This window comes from Ictidomys tridecemlineatus, chromosome 1 (genome assembly GCF_052094955.1).
Source record: "Ictidomys tridecemlineatus isolate mIctTri1 chromosome 1, mIctTri1.hap1, whole genome shotgun sequence".
Lineage (NCBI taxonomy): Eukaryota > Metazoa > Chordata > Mammalia > Rodentia > Sciuridae > Ictidomys > Ictidomys tridecemlineatus.
Window position 1 is genome coordinate 467396 of NC_135477.1, and position 15673 is coordinate 483068.

General features: G+C 47.3%; 2 long non-coding RNA genes across 3 annotated transcripts; one reads left to right on the forward strand and one right to left on the reverse strand.

Moving 5' to 3' along the window:
• Positions 1–1541: 1541 nt before the first annotated feature.
• LOC144367458 (uncharacterized) lies at positions 1542–13397 on the forward strand. The gene is made up of 2 exons (XR_013426853.1): positions 1542–8242; positions 8807–13397. It is a non-coding gene; the product is annotated as an uncharacterized LOC144367458 (long non-coding RNA).
• Positions 7843–13556, reverse strand: LOC144367457 (uncharacterized). 2 transcript variants are annotated; one of them, XR_013426852.1, is made up of 4 exons: positions 12910–13552; positions 12549–12677; positions 11515–12216; positions 7843–9046 (listed from the first exon to the last, which is right to left on the reverse strand). It is a non-coding gene; the product is annotated as an uncharacterized LOC144367457 (long non-coding RNA). The 2 variants fall into 2 exon arrangements; XR_013426851.1 differs by having other exon boundaries at positions 12549–13556.
• Between the last annotated feature and the right edge of the window lie 2117 nt (positions 13557–15673).

Below are 15673 nucleotides of genomic sequence, written 5' to 3' on the forward strand. Positions count from 1 at the left end.
TTCTTATCCATTTTATGTATAAAAGCATCATAATATTCCTTTTGGGCTTTAGTGTCTGAATTATAGTGTGCCTCTGTAGTTCAGCTTGATGTATGATTTCTGTGATTTTACATAAAGATGTAGAAATCATTTTGAGTCCATGAATTTCTTTGTCTCTAGTGTGATCCAGGGCTGTAATTCTAACACCCAAGTCCTCTATATGTTTTCCGTTAACAATTTCTCCTCATGCTAGTCCAGGTGTAGCTATCCATTCTAAAATCTCCCTTGCTCTCCTAATGTGTTGTCTCTGTATTGTGGTAATGTGCCACGTTGTTTTCTGAGGGCGTCTCCTATATAGCTCCTTAGCATATATTGCTGTGTCAATAGTTAATGTCATCCTCTGAATTATGGGATTTACAATTAGTTATAGAGGAATTTTTATATTTGGTATTACATAAGATGCTCTGGTGATTGTGGTTAGTCTTGGACTTTGTCTATATAACTTTACTCCTGATGGGTAATGTGCTGTAAATAGTTTATGTGTGGAATTAATACTTCCTCTATCAATTAATTAAACATGGTTGGAGGTAGTCCTTAATGTAACATCTTTCAAAGGACATAGGTAATACAAATACATGTTCCTGTTCTTGCCATGATCTTTTGGTAATTAAAGATCGGTTAAGTAGAGGTGTATGAGCCACAAAATCATATTGAATTAATTCCCATGGCTTGTTCCATTGTGGTAGTAGCATATAGAAATGGTATGGCATATAAGTATAATCTACTCTATATTGTGCTACCCTATCAAAATTCATGCCTTCTGATTTCCACCATGATAAAGGCCTTTTATCTGCTGCTTTTATCTTATACCTGGGTAGAAGTAGGTATATTCATTTTTACACTCACCCCCCTGTAGCGATCCCATTAGTATGTCTGGTGTTACATGATCATCTATCCACACAGCTCCACTTATGTTAAGTTTATGGTCTGATCCTTTGTGTAGGTATGGTATTATGCGTGGTTGGTTGTCTGTTTTTATGTCTAAGGGAATTTCAAAGTCTAATGTGTTGTCCATGTGTATTGTAGCTATTGGTCACAATTAAAGAATACAGATAATCTAGATGTGCATTTATTGACATCTATACTATGGGATGTATTCATAAGTCTTTTTACTTTCATTAGTTCTTGTAGAGATATGACCGACATTTTGCTATATGTCTGGGTTTCTGTTTTGTGGAGGGCTATATGGTGTTTTTTTTTTTTTTTTTTTTTTTAAAGAGAGAGTGAGAGGGGGGGACACAGAGAGAGAGAGAGAATTTTAACATTTATTTATTTTTTTCTTAGTTCTTGGCGGACACAACATCTTCGTTTGTATGTGGTGCTGAGGATCGAACCCGGGCCGCACGCATGCCAGGAGAGCGCGCTACCGTTTGAGCCACATCCCCAGCCCCATATATGGTGTTATGAATGATACATTAGAAAGTGCTGTATAGTCAAAGAATGCTACTAGACTCTTTTCTAGAAGCATGAAATGTGGCTTAGGTGAGTCCCAATGTCTACCATTGTGTGTCCATGTGTGTGTCCAATTCCATGAAACATGATAAGTGTTTCCTGTTGTATAGTTTATTAAGTTGAATTTTATACATGCTGATTCTAAGGTATAGTTTTCCTTCTTATCTTTGCAAAGATATGATTTATTAGCATAATGTGTGAAATTATTGAAATGTGTAAAGGTGGTATCTTGTGCTATTTTTCTTAAGAAATTATATTTGGTGTCTAAAGCTTGAAATACATCTCCAAAGTTGTTTGTTTTTATGTTCCTATACATAGTTAAATTCTTATGATTGTAGTTAAAGCAAGAATATTCTAAGAATGCTTGTGAGGTTTCTCTTGTGTAAGGCTGTACATCAGGGATGTCTGAGAGTAGAAACTGTGCAGTGTACCCATCCATGAAAATTGTTTTTAAGCAGAGGTACTCCCAATGTAGGCATTCCTGTTTTGGAGGTGGCCAAGTTTGTTTCACCAGTTTGTAAGGCTGAGGTAGGGGATCTGTAATAATTATAGGAAATTTATATGTTTGTGTACCTAATGCTAATATGTCTAACCATGTCTCAGCTGTTGGAAATGAGTCATTATCTATCTTAAAATCTGATGTCCCATGTACTAAGTCAAATTTACCACAGTATGAGAGATCAGGGAAATCTATTACACACCATACTGTGGTGTCTTCATTACAATTCCCTGTAATGAAGTTCCATACACCCTCGGGACATGTGAACATAGATGCTGATTGATTGTAATGATGGAATTTTGCCTTAGGATAAAATGGTTGATTATGTAATTGGTGTGTGTAGGAGGTTCTTGGGGATTGTCCCCATTGAGGTATGTGTCTGTTAAGATGCATTGCTCATTAGTGATCTCTAGGCATGAGGTTTGTGGGAACATAGGTGAAAAGAAGAGTGATAGGAATTTAAATTCTGTAGCCCTTTGCATGGAAATATAGGTTCTTGTGTATTCATATATGTATGTTGCCTGTGTTCCGTTAGGCCTGAATCCTGTGAGTGATTTTTCTGTGGATTGAAGTGAAGTGAAGTAGAAGGGGTTAATGGCCTCCAGGGAAGTCAGGTTTCTATAATATTCAATGTATGCACATCTTAAAGGGTTTTGTCCCAAATATTAGTATTATCTAAGTCAGTTAAATCTCTGTGGCCAGTGGTGGTAATGCTTTGGTGGCCTTATAGTATTCATCACAACTAAGTTATTGATGTATGTCTGTTCTACAACGAGCATGTTTTGAGAAAAAGGCTTTAGTTATGAGTGTCAGATTGTGTCTTTCCCTGTCTACTCTTCTGTTAGCCTGAATGTATTTGCTTTCTGTAAGCCATATGTCATTAATATCAACACTCTGTATTGGCAATGTAGGGTTAGGCTGTGATGTCTGTGCTGTCAAAAATGTTATTGATAGAAGCAATATTTGATGCATCAGTACATACATTGTCACTGTCTGAGCGTCACATCTGTCCGCCTGTCCAGGTGTTACCTGGACAGAGTGGAAGGAGGTTATTAGTGTGTCTCTTATTTGGGTGAGTTTTAACTCTCCTTTCCCTGATGTTGGCCACACAGTATTTTCTGTGCCTCGTGCTATGATTTCTCCTGGTGTAGTGCTAGCTTCTTTCCTATCTCTCCTGATCATTTTATATGGTAATAATATGGGGTTATCTCGTGTATTGAAAGTGAGGGGAATATCTTGTCTAGCTATAACTTCCTCAACTGGGGAGAGTCTGTTTCTCCCAGGTCTATTGTTTAAATTCATTGTAGCCTCTTGTAGGGCTTTCTGTAAGGGTTCACCATTGTGAGGAAGCAGTTCATTTTTACGTAATCCATTCCATCTCTCTAGATTCCCTGCTGCTTTGGATTGTTTGCCAGATGATAATTCCATTGCATATCAAGAGTTGTTATTAGATGTTTGACTAATTTTCCTGTGAAATGGGTGCCCTGATCAGATTCTATGATAGTGGGTTTGCCATAAGCTGCTATCCAACATAGGATACGTACTATAGTGAGGTGTTGTGCTAGTTTGGTAGCTGCAAGTGTCACCCCAATACCTGTACATGTGTCTACCAATGTGGCAACATACTTATTGTGGAAATCCTTAAGAGGTCCTATGAAGTCAGTTTGTATTCCGTAGTTAAAGATTTTATATTCTAAATTTATTTGGGGAATTTTATGTAGATTAAATCTCAATTTCATCTTTGGGCATGTGGTGCACCTACGTAAAGCATTCCATGCCACATCTAAGTACTCCTATGTGACCTAATTGCTCATGTAACTTTATAATATCATGTTCCGTAATGTTTATTATTATGTTATCAGGTTTGATGTTTTTCCTTGTTCCTTTAAATTTAAGTTTAAAAAGATCTTTGGTGGGTTGCAATTCCCAATTCCTTTGTAGCTTGATTGTGGCTATTTTTGATAATTTATCTACTGTGTTGTTAAGTGCACTGGTGCCTGTGTCCCTGTTTGTAGTGCATCTACACGTGTAACTTTTATGTTAAGTTTTGTACTGGCTTCATAGAGTTCTTTCCATGTACCTCTTGACCAAAAGGTTTCCCACTGACATGAAGTCTGAAGAAGCCCGTTTCCCTGACCGGAGCGCTCTGCCATTTGCAACACACCATGGATCTGTATAAATACACATTTCTTTACATTTTGTTAACAAGGCCTCTCTAACGACTAATGCATCTGCTGTAATTCTGCATGTTGTGCTGATTTGTATTCTCCTTGCTCTGTCAAGATCTTGCCTGTCTTAGGGTTATATGCTGCTGCTTTCCACTCAGTAACTCCTTTCATTACTGTGCGTGATCCATCTGTAAACCATGCGTTTTGTATATTTCCATCGTATTCAGGTCCATGTGCCTATATTTTCCAGTGTGGGTTGTATTGGGATACCAGGCACTGGTACAAATGGGAGCTTTGCTACTTCTGTGATTTTATATGTGCCTACTTTTTGATCTTCCTCTTGTAGAAATTGCTGTAGGTACCATTGCCATATCAGGACTTTCTTTTCCCATCCAATATTTTGTGTCTCTTTAGGGGTGAGTTTACACTAGTCTTTAAGCAAAATAGGAGTTCTTAATAGAATGTGATCATTGGTCATGGTTTTAGCTTGTTTAACTGCCTCAAAGGCAACCCATGCCAATTTTTCAAATAATGAATATTGGATGCACATGGGAATCTTTTACAAAAGATTCCTATTGGTTGGGGCTTACTTTTGTTATTATAAAGTCCCTATATACCATAGTCCTGTGTGAAAATGATGTCCACAATCACAGTTCCTTGGAGATTATGCAATTTTCTAAATCCTGTTATATACTGTTTTAATATATCTGAAGATTTTGGTGATGTGATTCCCAGATAAAGTCCTGTGATTTCCTTGTTATTGCATATATTGGTTGTAAAATAAGATTTAAATATGGTAAATGGTTGCGCCAACACCCTGATATTCCTATCAGTTGTTGTGTTCTTTCGTATTGGTAGGAGGTGTAGTCCCACTATTCTAGCTGTAATTCGATCTGGGACTGGGACTTGCCTTCCTTGTGCTGTGATCAATACTCCTGGAAACTCCACTGCCTGTACTTGCCCTCTCTTGACTGTCCACCTTTTGCTGTCGGGTGTTGGTCACTCTCTGACACTCCATGCAGACGCTGTTTGTCATATCCTGATACTAGTGTACTATCTACATATGTGTATATTGAGGCATCTTTAATGTGAAGATCCTTAAGGGATTCTGATAGAGCAATATGCGCTATTAGTGGGCTATTTTTATAGCCTTGTGGTAATCTTCTGAAGTGACACTGCACAGAATTCCACATAGATGTGGTTATCTCTCTCGATTCTTCTGCTATCAGGATAGCAAAGAACATATCTGACCAATCTATAGTTACAAAAAATTTAAAATTGTTGAAGTGTATTTGTTGTCATATTGTGGTAATATCTGGCAAGTCTCCTGACATCTGTGGTGTCAGTGCTTTGACTGCTCTATCATCTACTGTAAATCTCCATTTACCATTAGGTTTTATCACAGGCCAAATTGGGCTATTATAGTCAAATGAGAAAGTTCTTTCTTTGATGTCTTCCCTCAATAATTCTTCAATTTTATTAGTTATTTCAGTGTGTCCTCCTTTTATTGGGTATTGCTTTGTGAAGCAATGTTTAATTTTAGGTAGGACTATGGGGTCCATTAGTAAAAAAGCTAGGTGTGTCTGAGACTTGGTCATATTATTTTTAAACTTTTTGTAAGTTATCCATAATGGAAAAATTTTAGGTATAAGGTCCATTCCTAGGACCTTAAAAGGTATTTCAGCTAAAAGTATCTTGGTTTCAATGACTTCTCTGGCCCATAAAAGGATAGTTACATTTTTTCCATTTTGCATTAATTTCTGTTCCCTATTCCTGCTACCTCTTGCATAATATTATATGTTACTCCCCAAATAGTTACTGGGCTTCCTGTATCTATTAGGAATTTATGTGTTTCTATTTTTCCTGCTTTTTCTGAGAGTATTTTTTGTTGTTGTTGTTTCTGAGAGTATTAAAGGTATATATTCTATTATCCCCAGGCTGTTCTAATATTGAAAATGCTGTCTGACTCCTGGGTTTCCTGGTCTGTTGAATGTCATGTTCCTGTTGTAAACTGGTGTGTTTGTGTGCCTGAAATTGCTGTTGTGTTTGGGGAAGTTGTTGTTTTGTGTTCTTTGTTGTCGGTGTGGATCATCTGTTGGAATGAAATCTGCCTCCTGATTGGAATCTGGGTTCCTCCTCGGAATGGTGTACTGCCCCTGGGCCTGAAGCTCCTCCCTGACGGGGATCTTATCTGGGAGGCTGCCTTTGCTGTCTGTTGTTATAAGGAGGGAATCTAATCTGGTTTTGTGAGGACTGAGCTGGAAAACTTAACTGGTTTGAGCTGGGGAAAAAAAAAAAAAAAGCTGTAGCACCATCCAGCTCTTTGGCTTCTTTAAAATAAGTCACCACGTCTTGTAGTGTGTGCATGCCTTGTGATGCTGATGTAAAGTTAATCTGAGATGAGGTGGGCCCCTCTAATTATTCCTCTTTTCATCTGAGGTAACAGCTCTGCTTGTCATGGCGTGCTACATGGGTGTATATTGCATATCATAAAGCATATTCCTAATTTCCTAGTTAACTTAATAGCCTGTTGGTGTGTAGTCCATTGTATCTGCGACTCAAACTGCCTATAGCCATCTCGGGAAATGCCCTCACCCAAGCTGATGTACCTACTCCAGGAGTGTGCTCCTGCGATCCTGTCTCACTAGTTTCAGCCACTGTGGCCTCATACGCAGACTCATTTTCTACTATACAGGATATTGTATGCATTTCATCTCCACCAACTGTGATGGCGTGGGCTCCATGTTCCCATAGTCTTAGTAAAAATTCTACATCTTGCCACCCTTTCTGGACAAATTCATTCCTGAACTGCTGCAGCTCTATTCTACTAAAAGTTCTCACTTCCTCTTCATCATCACTCTCTTCTGACACCCTGGAGTTTTGGGCTCCTTTCGTGTAGTTACGGGTAAAACTTCACGATTATCTGGGTGGCTTTCTGCCTTTCCAGGGCCTTTCCTACCAAGGTTTCACCTTTAGTTCTGTCTCCATCCGTGTCCTTAATAGTTTAACGGGCAATCCCGGGGTTTCTTTTGGAGTGGCGCTAGCAATGACTGGCTGAACTACCTCTGGGTGGGATAAGGGGATATCAACTCCTTCCGTTCCCTTGTTAAATCCTGGCAGTTTCCTGTGTACTGCCCTTTCTAGTTCTCTCCAGGGGCTATCAGAACTAAGTTCCTGGTTAATTTTTTTTAAAGATGTTCTTTAATTTCTTCATTTTATCAATATGCTATAGACCAATTTAATATACTTTTTTCTACAATACCACACAAAAGATGTGTCTGTGTCTCTCTGCTTTAGTGCTTTTGCAGTTTGACTTTCTAGGTGTCTGTGTAAGCTTTTTTCTACCCAGTTCATGTGTTATTGTATGTATCTGTCTAGCAAGCAGATTGTGTAGTTTGCTATAAGATGGTGTATCTGTGTGGTGTTATCACCAATTTAATCTATGTCTTTGCAGAAGGTGTAATGTCCTATGGGGTTTATTGCTATAACTGCCAATGTAAATATTATAATAAGCTTAACTGTGTGAAGTTTCTGCATCCTATATGTGATTGTCACACAGGCAGGACAAGACATTTTTCCCAGATACAGTGTCTGTTTCTTTGATTGCTGACTATGCCAACTGTGGAAGGAGGCAAAATTGCGACCTATGGAGTCGAGGGGAGAAATAGAATGTCCACGTGCTACTGCCCCTTTCAATGCTTTATTCGCTCACATCACTCTGCACATGGAGGCCCAGTGACACTCCTGGGCATGGGCCTGCAGGTCCAAGGAGCTCTGCAGGGGTTCAGGCCCAGGGCAACACAGCACCTTCTTTCCTCCCAAGGCTCCTTTTCACATTCCAACCTTTTAATGTGTACTTTTTTCCAGCCAGAAAACCAGTTTCTCCAACACCTTTCAGTGAGTAACTTTTCACCTGCTGAGACCCCTGCACACCACAAGCCCACTTCTAGCTTCTGAGCTCGTTCTGATCATCAACTGCTCCTGAACTGATGCTTGCAGAGATTTTCAGTGAAGGCGTGGATTTACAGCTTCTCCAGAGCTGGCATGGTGGCACATCTTGGGACCCCGCACTCGGGAGGCCGAGGTGGGAGGATCCCATGAGTCCAGGGGTCCCTAGATATGTGCCACCATAGGGCAGCCTAGTAAGACCCCCAGCCCGCAAAAGAAAACACAAAACACAAAACTCCTTCAGCTTTAAAGTCTCAGGGTCTTGGGTGGCCAGGGCTGAAGTGCCACCTGTGGACAGGACAGTGTCAAGGCCAGTTATGGGTTCGGGCCACTGTGCGGCGGATGTCAATGGCAAGCAGCCTCCCGGGGGCGCAGGAGAGGGCCTGAGCCTCGGGCATCCTCTGAAGGCTCCCTTGGGTCCAGCAGGTGTGCAGGTAGCTCCCAGGGTCTGGAAGGTAGGCCAGAGGCCGGCCTCAGCATGAAGCCCTTGGTTCACGAAGGGGAGTTAGGGGAGCTTGTTCCCCGGGGCAGAGACACCAGAAGCAGCCAGGGCACAGCACCAGAGCTTGGGGCTCAGATGTCTGTGAGGACTGCAGCTGCAGGGCCCAGCCCAGGACCTGGTGGGGAGGCCCGGACAAGGGGACTTTCATCGGAGGGTTAGGGTTTGACATTTGTACTTCATCCACGTTTTTATCTGTAGGAAAAACAAGCTCAGAGCTGGGTGAGAACAGGCTCCTGCCCAGCACCCCTCCCAGGCTTCACCCTACTTGTGCCTCTGACGGCTGCACCTCCGAGGCCACCTCCTCCGCTCCAGTGGACCCAGGTACTGGTGGTGCTGGAAGGTGCGCTCCAGGGCATGAGCTGCTCCCAGGTGAAGGCTGAGAGGGTTACGGGGAGGGGGGGGGGGCGGCCTGCACGGGGTCTGGCTCCCTGCTCAACCCTGGAGAGAAGGACAGGGCAAGGTCCATCAGGCTGAAAGTACCACCCCGTGGCGCAGGCTGGGAGGGCAGGGGCTCTGCCCTGACACAGACCAGCCAGAGCAGACTGACTGCCACCTTCTCATTGTGGCCTCCTCATGTAGGATGGGGACCAGAGAGATGTGGCTCGGTGACAAAGCAGTCAGTGGCACTGAAGTCCCCTCACCTGCAGGCCAGCATGCTGGGGTCTCGGTTACCCGAGGGCGGGAGGGGAGTAAGGGACTCAGAGTCCCTTCATGAGTAACTCCACGGCAGCGTACTGCTACACCAGATGTTACTGTTGCCTGCCTTTCACTGTGTCCCGCAGGTTACCATCACACAGGACCACACCTCTGTTCTCATTAGGACACTTGGGGTGGATCGGGCAGGTGGACACACCGTCCTGGGGGCAAGGTACCCCTCACTGTGTCCTGAGTGCTCAGTGCACACACAGCCACCTCCCTGAGCAGAGACCCTGATGCAGTGCAGACAAGGGGTGCTCATGTGAGTTCAGTGCCTTCTGCCACCACTCTCTGCCACATTTCTCCCAGTGGTGACAGGACAGACCAGGCCTGTCCTTAGTGCAACTCCCAGGCTCTCCCTGATCCAGGGTCCAACTCCACAGAAGCCTCCCACCCTCTGTTCTTTACACACTCTTGTGTCCAGTGGAGACTGGAGGAGGATGCCCATCAGCGGGGCAGGCACCAAAGGCTTGGCAAGGCAAGGGTTGGCAAGGCAAGGCAAGGGTTGGCAAGGCAAGGGTTGGCAAGGCAAGGCAAGGCTTGGCAAGGCAAGGGTTGGCAAGGCAAGGCAAGGATTGGCAAAGCAAGGCAAGGATTGGCAAAGCAAGGCAAGACTTGGCAAGGCAAGGCAAGGGTTGGCAAGGCAAGGCAAAGCAAGGCAAGGGTTGGCAAGGCAAGGCAAAGCAAGGCAAGGGTTGGCAAGGCAAGGCAAAGCAAGGCTTGGAAAGGCAACCCCAGCTTGTCCCTTGTCCCTTGAAGAGCAGGAGCAGTCCACGGAGAGAGCATTTCCCTCAAAGGCTAAGTCCTTAGAGCTGGCAGCCATAAGCCATGAGCAAGCCATAGCCCTTCCCGTCTGGAAAGTTGTGTCTCCCCAAAACCCCTGCCCTGAAGTCCTAACCCAGGCAGGACCTTAGAGAAGATGGCCAAGGTCAGAGGAGTTCCTGAGGAGCCCAGTAGCCCAATCTCGTCAGAGTCTTTACATGAGGACACAGGAGGGATGCCCAGGGACAGAGGCCAGGCTGTGCCAGGAGGAGAACCCAGGGACAGCCTTGGGGGAAAGGGTAGGAGCCACCCACAGGGTTCCAGAGAGAGTAGTACAGCCCGATGGCCAAATGGAGGAATGACTCTGATCTGGCAGGAGTTGAATTCATAAGCTCAGGGAGAGGAGGTGGGATAGGGGGCTGCAAACCCACAAATAAGGGCCCACACACTGTAGTTTGGTCTCCAGCCTCCAGGACTGCGAGAAATACATTTCTATGGTTTGAGTCATGGAGTCTGGCACTTTTTTGGCTAACCCAGCAAATTAAAACACCTCTACCCAGTTTCCCTGTGGTCACCTAGCAGACTGGTGCTGCAAGTTTTCAGTTAAAAACAGGAAAAAAAAAAAAAAAAAGGAGGGGTGGTCCATAAAAACCCAGGTACAGGGGAAGAAAAAAGCAAATACATACACATATGTGTATATATGCATATTCAATCACTACTATCCAGCATCAAAATGGGGTCACTTGGGTGAAGCCCTAACAAAACACAAAGACTGCAGTTGAAGCTGGGTATGGTGGCGCATGCCTGTAATCCCAGCGGCTCATAAGGCTGAGACAGGAGGATCACAAGTTCAAAGCCAGCCTCAGCAACGGGAAGGCACTAAGCAACTCAGTGAGACCCTGTCTGTAAATAAAATACAAATAGGACTGGGGATGTGGCTCAGTGGCCGAGTGCCTGAGTTGAATCCCTGGTACCCAAAATAAATAAATAAAAAATTTAAAAAGGTTGGCATATAGCTCAGTGATAGAGTACTACTGGGTTCAATCTCCAGTACTTCAAACAAACAAACAAACAAACAAAGACTGCAGTTTAGCATGGGTACATTTTACCAAGGCCCTGTCTCAAAATAGAAAAAAAATTAAAAAGAACTGGGGGCATGGCTCAATGTGGATGCTTGCCTAGCACGTGTGAGACCTTGTGTTTCAACCCCAGCACTGCAAGAAAACACACACACACACACACACACACACTCACACACACCAGGAGCCGGAGAATGAATGGGTTGAGGTTGAACCTGGAACTCAGCCTGGCTGGGAGAGGTGGGGTGGGGACACAGTGCTAGTGGGGCCAGGAGGAAGGAAAATCTCTTGCATGGATGTTGGTGTGCAGGCCTTCCTTGCCCCTGACCCTTTTCAGCCCTTTCTGGGAAGGCCTCCTGAAGGACTTACCAGCAACTGGTTCTGGCAGAGACTGGTCTGGGGAATGATCTTCCTGGACGCCAGACACCTGGCCTGGGCCAGGAAGTCTGGCCCAGGAGACTTCAGCAGGTATGGAGGTGACACTGGGCATGGAGCAACTGCTCTGGGAGAGTCAGTCCACTGAACCAAAGCTAGGGGAGAGCTTGCAACTCTCAGGCAGAGTGGAGGAAGGCACCGCCAAGGGTAGGAGCCACCCACAAGGTTCCAGAGAGATTAGTACAGCCCGATGGCCAAATGGAGGAATGACTCTGATTTGGCAGGGGTTGAATTCATAAGCTCAGGGAGAGGAGGTGGGATAGGGGGCTGCAAATCCACAAATAAGTTGCACCTAATTGCCTTCAATTCCCAGCCCAAAGGAGGCGGTTCGCACCCCCCAGACTCCAGGATGTCTTGGAGCAGGGGTGGAAGTGTGGCATGGGGCCTAGTCACATGCTTTCATCTCTCCTGCCCAACCCTGGCCCAGGCTGCTGGAACCTGAGGACTGTCCCCTCCCACCCCAGTGGTGCAACCTCCTGAGGTTAATTCTGGAGCAAGCCCCCTCCCCACTCCATGCCAGTGCCCAGCCTAGAGGTGATAGGTGTGAACACCTGGGAAGTTGTTTGGCAAGATGGGTGCACTGGCTGTGGAGCATATCCAGGCTGTCCAGCAGGGCAGATATTTAACGGAAGGACACTAGGACAAGATGCACCGCGGGGTCCAGGGGAGAGAGAGAGAGAGAGAGAGAGAGAGAGAGAGAGAAATTTTAATATGTATTTTTTACTTATCAGCGGACACAACATCTTTGTTGGTATGTGGTGCTGAGGATCAAACCCGGGCCACACGCATGCCAGGCCAGCGCACTACGCTTGAGCCACATCCCCAGCCCCCCCGGGAACTCTTTAACGTTGGCCCCTCTATGCACTTTGTCGCCCTTTGGGCAGCTTCTGTTCTGCCTGGCTGCCGGCTCAAGTCACGAACAGCCGTGTACCTCATCTTCCAAGCAGAAAAGAAAAGGGACCACCAACCTGTGTCGCTGAAATTGTGGCTGGAGCCCGAGCCCCAGCTTATCCTGCTCTGGCCTTCGGTACCGTCACCCTGAACCCAAGCCTCTGCACTGCGAGTCGGCGTCTGGGGCTCGGCGCTGGTCTACGGTGCTGGCGGGACCAAGTTGGCAGGCCAGTGAGCGCTGGGCGGTTACAAGTCCACACCAAGGCAGGGCGGAGTCGCAGAGACCTCGGCCCCTCGAACACCAGGTCCAATCCGAAACTCTGACTCCCGGGGTGCGGGCGCCAGCCGCACCTGACCCGCCCCCGGGCCTCTGCGGAGAAGCGGAAGGGCACCCGGAGGGGGCAGCCCACTGGACCCGCAGCCCAGCGGGGGACTGACCTGCAGCTGGCCAAGGGTCGGCGCTGGGACTGCAGCACCGCTGACCTGCCTTCCTCAACCGGAGACCAGACCTTAGCGTCCCGTTCCTGCAGCGTGAGGCTGGCGAGGGGCGCTCGCTGTGGGAGAAGGACGGCCAGCCATCCCGCTTCATCTCTAGAGGCTGTGCCGCTTCCTAGGGCTCTCGGTTCTCCGGGAAAGGGGATCCGAGTCACTGCTGTAAAACCCGGGACGCTTCCAGGAGGCAGGTTGTCCTCGGCAGAGGGCGCACGCAGAGTCCCTCACACGTGTCCGGTATCTGCTCCAAGGATCTCCACGTGTGGAATTCCTACCCACCGCGACACTAGGGACTGTCTAGTTCCCTGGAAAGAGGCCCCGAGGGCGAGGCTGTCCCGGGGGGTGGTTGTTCACTAGGGCAAATGTAAGCCCCCCCAGCTGCTCAGCCGGGAAAAGGTCAAAGGCCCTTCAGTAAATTAAGATACTTGAGGAAATCATTGCGTTTTGCGCTCTAGAGCCTTAATTATGAATTGTAAATCACTGACTCCCTCACTTTGAAACATAAACGTATTTTTTTTCTCTTTCTTGCGGGGGTGACTGAACCGAGGGCTTCTTTACCACTGGGCTACATCCCCAGCCCTTTATTTTGAAACCGGGTCTAAATTCCCCAAGCTGACCTAGAATTTGGAATCCTCAGATTCAGCCTCCGGAGTGGCCGGGATTACAGGCTCGCGCCATCGCGCGGCTCATTTCCTTTTCTAATCTCTTGGTGGGCTCTTTGCCCGGCATGCTGCCCCTCCCCCCACGCCCCCCCGCCCAGCCCAGCCCTGCGACTCCATCTGCACCCGGCACTCATCCGGCAGGCACCCTAGCCTCCACCCAGCAGGGGCACAAGTCCCGCCCCCCAATTCCTTGTGGCTGCCAGGGGTGGTCCCCTCGCTTCCCCTAGCGGTCAGCTACTTCCAGCTGGGACAGCTCTAGAGAACAGGCCCCTCTGCACCCCGGGGGCTGCTGAAGCCCACGACTGTAGTCCCGGACACCCGCCTCAGCTTCTTACTTGGCTGCTAGGAGTACCTTTCCGGTTCTGGGATCCGTGCCCACCTCCCTCCAAACACCCGCGGCTGGGCGCGGGTCTCCAGGCCCTCTGGGAATGGCTCCCCGCACACCCACCTGCCCGGGGCTGGGCGCTGTAGAAGCCAGCAGCGAAAGGCGTTAGCCCACGTTCCCAAGTCCACTGCAGGACTTGGGGGGGCCGGCAGCACCTGCTCGCCCCATGAGCCAAAGCCAAACTCCCCAGAAACAGCGCAGGCCGGGTTCTGAGCTCGCGCTCTCAGACCAGCATCTCCTCGTCAGCACCGACCTGTCCAAGGAACTGTGTTCTCCCCTGCAAACTCCTAGGAGAAAAGGACAGTTTCGGGGGTGGGGGTGGGGGGCTGGGGTTGTGGCTCAGTGGTAGAGCGCTTGCTTGGCATGTGTGAGGCACTGGGTTCAATTCTCAGCACCGCAAATAAAATAAAGGTCCATTGACAAATAAATAAATAAATAAATAAATAAATAAATAAATAAATAAATAAATAAATAAATAAATAAATACTCAGCACCGCAAATAAAATAAAGGTCCATTGACAAATAGATAGATAGATAGATAGATAGATAGAAAAGGACAGTTTCGTGGCTCTGCCTCCTTCAGTCCTGTGACTGCATCTGCTCACCGATTGCCGGCTCCTCTGCCTCGAAGCCCCTCCCTTCTTGCGGCCAGAGCTCTCTGGCTGCTAGTACAGACGCGTATGGGAAGAGACTCCTGTGGGTGGGATTCTGTGGGGGCAGAGCCCCTAGTGCTCATGTGGGGAGGGGCTGCCTTATGTCTCCTCATTTCTTGGGGCCTGCTGCACCCTCCCGGAGGTTCAGGGACTGTTCTGCCTCCACCCTGCCCACTGCCCATCAGAGGTTGCAGCAGGGGTTCTGGTGGGTCGCAGCAATGAATTCCATCTGACTCTCACTGGGATCCTTGAGAGTTGTGGTAGGCAAGAGGGAGGCAGAAGCCAGGTAGGCAGTCAGCTGGCCACCTCTGGCCACACTCTCTGCATGGACTAGGAATAAAACCCAGGTCTGGTAGGGTGTTGGCCCAGAGAAGTCAAGCCTGATGGGTTCCTACTGAGGATACCATGATGATCTACAGGGTCTTCCCAGGACACATGGGATCCCCAGGCCTGGGGGAGTCCCAGACATGTTGCCCACCCCCATTCCACTGGAGGCCAGTGCTACAGAGTCCAGGCACTGGGGTGAGTGGAGCACCCTCCCCTCACAGTACACGTCACCTTCCCTTGGCTTTAATCAGCCCTGTAGTCCCCTGACATCCAGGGTGCCACTTCCAGGCCTCGTGGGTGGCAGCATGAGACTTTTTGACCTCCAGTTGGGTGGGCCTTATTCAGGTGCAGTCCACAGTGAGATGAGGGCCTGTGGCCACCCTTCCCCAGAGAGGGAAGGGAGTCTGGTTAGAGTGGGCTTGGGAGCTGATGCTCTGCTGGAGACTGGGGAGTGGAGGAGACCCAGCCTGGGACCTGTGGTGAGAGGAATGGGCTTTTTCTTTTTTCTTTTTTTTTTTTAAAGAGAGAGAGAGAGAGAGAGAGAGAGAGAGAGAGAGAGAGAGAGAGAGAGAGAGAGAGAGAGAGAGAGAGAGAATTTTTAACATTTATTGTTTAGTTCTCGGCGGATACAACATCTTTGTTGGTATGTGGTGCTGAGGATCGAACCCGGGCCGCACACACGC